The sequence below is a fragment of the Mastomys coucha genome, unplaced genomic scaffold, assembly GCF_008632895.1.
Source record: "Mastomys coucha isolate ucsf_1 unplaced genomic scaffold, UCSF_Mcou_1 pScaffold20, whole genome shotgun sequence".
Lineage (NCBI taxonomy): Eukaryota > Metazoa > Chordata > Mammalia > Rodentia > Muridae > Mastomys > Mastomys coucha.
This window is the reverse complement of record NW_022196903.1, coordinates 137,451,332-137,455,397: the sequence shown is the minus strand read 5'-3', so window position 1 is coordinate 137,455,397 and position 4,066 is coordinate 137,451,332. Positions and strand designations below refer to the sequence as shown.

The window sequence follows — 4,066 nt, the reverse complement described above, 5'->3', positions numbered from 1 at the left end:
GGGGGAGATGGGGCAGGAAGGGGGAGATGGGGCAGGAAGGGGGAGATGGGGAAGGAAGGGGGAGATGGGGCATCAGGGCTCCTGCACTGCATTAAAATCGTTCCTTCTCTTTCTTAGGGAAGGAACGGCTTTTTAAAAGCATAGTCATTTTTCAAATAATCTGTCCTCTGCTGTCAGATTTCTTACTGACACCAGTCAGTCATCTGTCTTCTGATCTGGGAGTTATTCCAGATGAATCTGGAGTCATCAGATAAATCATAGGACATCTTGTTACATTTTAATTTCAGATTAACAGAAAATGTTTGGTTGGTATAAGTAATGTTTGGGAAAAAACTTATATTTTTTTCAAACTCTGTTGGTTGCTTGTCTTTGGAGTTAACTGGGCCTGCTGTGTTTTTATTCCCTATATCCAGAAACACTGATCTAGCAATCTGGAGGTTTAGGGCATCCCAGCTCAACACAGGCACTGTTACAGAACTCATACTAGCTCCAGTATATTTCAGTTATGTAAGTCCAGCTTCTGCTGGGGGGTTTATCAGGGTCTGGGTTAGTCTATGATAAATCTTTCTTAACACTGTTCATCCCAAGGACAGCCATTGATAACATTAAACTTTGAAGTTGGAGGTGCAGCATGCCCCTGAGGTGAATGCCTGGGACATTCTTGCCACAGGCAGTCAGAGTTCCTGTGAACAGAGCTGGGAATCTTGCCTGATTCTACCTCCAGTGGCGTCCTAACAAGAGCTGTGATGGTGCCACAGAGAGAAACCACAACCACAACTTCATCAAGCCCTGTGCCTCCATATGCCAACCCTATCCCCTCAGAAGCCTGGGCATGCGGGCTCACACCAAGGTGGCGATGTAGCAGGGATTGGCAGGAGCCAGTGCTCTCGTTCTTCCCCCATAGCAGGCAGGTGTGGCAGACAGAGGACAACAGTGTGACTATTGCACTTTCCTAATGCCAGAGAAAGATGATGCTTCTTCTCCTGCCCAAAGTTCCGGGCGTCAGGAATGGAGATTGGAGCCATAAAAGGAGATGGGGACACTGTGGGACAGGGAGGGCAGGGCGTTGTGGGGAGTGGCTGCTGTCAGCAGCCAGTCCGAGGTCTGTGGAGGACAGTGCATGCTATAGAGTATGTTCAGTGTCATCTTAGCAAGACAGTGAGGGCAGGAGTGGCTGGGGTCCAAGGTTGGAGCCGCAGGCACTGACTGACTCGGCTCTCTTTAGTATCATGAAGATGTTTGCTCAGTTACGGCCTGACTCCCACTCTCAAGGCAGGTATAAGCTTTTATCGTGTGAAGCAACCTTACCACGCCTTTGTAAACTGGGCAGGCTCGCATAATTGAGCATGAACTCAAAATGCTTCCCAGATCAGGGCTTCTGTAAACGTCTTCTATACCCAATCCCTTTCTAGAGAAATGTATGCACGAGTCCAGGCATGCAAGTAGATAAGGTGGGTTAAAAACCAAACACTCTCTTAAAAACACATAATTTTATTTTAAAACACTTCCTTGGCAAATACATAATTTGACATTTGTAACAGATAAAGCCAAATTCGCATACCAATGCAATGGCTCCACTTGTTTGTCTAGCATGATACAATCTAAATGTATATATTAAGTTGATGTTTATGTGCTGGTTAAGGATGATAGAAAAATATTGAAAGCCTCTGTTTTCTATAACAAAACCATCATGCTTCTATATGTGCAGAAACTCTGTGTGTACAATGAAACTCAGTAATTCATGACATAAGATGGTCTCAAATCTTTGCTGAGGGTCCGGGGTAGCAAACCTTGGTACACTACTTATGTTGTCCGACTAGAACCACGGCGGCAGGGAGGAGGTCACGTGATTCGGCACAGGCAATCCTGGCCAGAAACACCTTGGATTCACTGCACATTTGAATGCCAATTACTCGTTGACCATTGCTCATTCGAAAGGCTTTTGCTATTGTCAAACTTTGTCAAGCTCCACATTCAGTCCTACAGACCCGCTAAGTTTTGTCCTAGATGATTAAGCCTTCAGACTCAGCCCTGTCTAAGTGCTGGTCCTTAAGCTCCTGGCAGCTTGCATCACTAGCTTGGGGCTCCATCTCAAGCTTTCCAGGACAGGCTCTGTTGCCCACCTACAGTGTCGTCCACAGCCCGTCAGGGAGCCTCCTTAGCCTCGGTTTCTCAACTATAAAACAAAAGTACCACCACAACCATTAATGAGACATACATGCATAAGTTTAACATATATCAACAATAACAACACAAGGGGCTGGTGGTGTAGCACTTATTAGCAGGCATGAAGCCCTTGCGTTTAATCCCCATGCCTGTACTGCCAGAACATAGAAGGTAGAGGCAGGAAGATCACAAATCCAATGGAATTCTCAGCTGCATCGAGGGCTCAAGGGCAACCTGGGTATGCTACATGAGACTCTATCTCAAACACACACACACACACACACACACACACACACGCCTTTCAACACCACTTAATACACCCTCCTTTCTAAAAACAGTGACTTCCAATAGTTTTCAAGACAATGACCAGTGCCTCAGCTTCCAGTCCTAAAAAATATTTATCAAAGTCCCAACAAGGAAACTCTCAAAGAAACCTACCCACCAGAAGTGACAGAATAGGAGGCCTGGCTGCAAGTCTGTAAAATGCCCCTGTGGCTGCCACGTTTGCCTTTGACCAATGATCTTACATATGTGATATCACTTCCAGAACCCCCATCCCATTGCCCCCCCCACCTCTATGAGGGTGCTCCCCCATCCACCCACCCACTCCCACCTTCCCATCCTGGCATTCCCCTACAGTGGGGCATTGAAACACCTCAGGCCCAAGGGCCACTCCTCCCACTTATGTCCAGCAAGGCCATCATCCTCTGCCACACATTCGGCTGGAGCCATGGGTCACTCCATGTGTACTCTTGGGCTGGTGGTCTGGCCTGTTGACACTGTTGCTCCCCCCATGGGGCTGCAAACCCCTTAGTAGCAATGTTTTCTTAAAATAAAGAAAATTAACATTCTATTTATCTGTGTTTTATTAAACTTTGGCCTGAGTTCCATGCCCTGTCCAGCATAAACTGGGCATGGTGGTGCATGCCTATAATCGCAGCACTCAGGAGGTAGAGGCAGGATGGTAAGAAGTTCAAGGTCTCCTCAACTACATAGCAAGCCTGAGATGCATGGGAGCCTATCTTAAAAGACAAAAGAATCTTCTTTAAATCATATTTCTGATGTTTGTTTTTCTCATGTACCCTACATTTTTTTCTTTTTCTTCTTTTCTAAAGAGCTAAAAATAATTTTCATAAAAATAAAATATTTTCTGCTTTATCGAATGCAGTTATCTTCACTTGTTTAATAATAATGATTTTTCTGCTTTATCGAATGCAGTTATCACTTGTTTAATGCTACTCTTGAACTCTTGTATATTCCTTTTAATGTGACTATATAAGTGCCTGCTTGTATGAATGACTGCTCTCAGGTACATTTGTGTACCACGTGTGTGCCTGATGCCTGCAGAGGTCAGAGGAGGACACGAGATCCCCTGTAGATGCAGTCACAGACAGTCTTGAACCTCCCAACATGGGTGCTGGGAACTGAACCTGTGTCCTCTAAGAGCAACGCATTTTTCAACTATTGATCCATCCCTCCAGCCAATACTTTCTTTCATTATTTTACCTGGAATCTTCTCAGTTTTGTTATTTTTCACCGTGTTGTTTTACACTGTCATATATACTTTCTCATTTTTGAATTTCCAGGGTTTTCCCTCCTATGTTCAAAGGTTGATTATAAATAAATTTTGCATGGTTTTATTCATCTGGCTTTTTTTAAGCATTAGAAAAACTAGGTGAAGCTGTCTTCCTCCTCCTCCTCCTCTTCTTCATCATAATCTTCTTCTTCTTCTTCTTCTTCTTCTTCTTCTTCTTCTTCTTCTTCTTCTTCTTTTTCTTCTTCTTCTTCTTTCTCCTTCTAATTATCATGACTACTATGATTATAATTATTATTATCTTTTTCTTCTTTTAATTCTTCTAATTCTAATTACTTTTTAATTTTTTAAATTTATTTAATTTTT

At 43.7% G+C, this 4,066-nt stretch overlaps 1 long non-coding RNA gene across 2 annotated transcripts in view; it reads right to left on the bottom strand.

Moving 5' to 3' along the window:
- The window catches only part of LOC116098431, a 12,687-nt gene that overhangs the window by 3,679 nt on the left and 4,942 nt on the right, over nt 1-4,066 (bottom strand). The window lies entirely within an intron of this gene.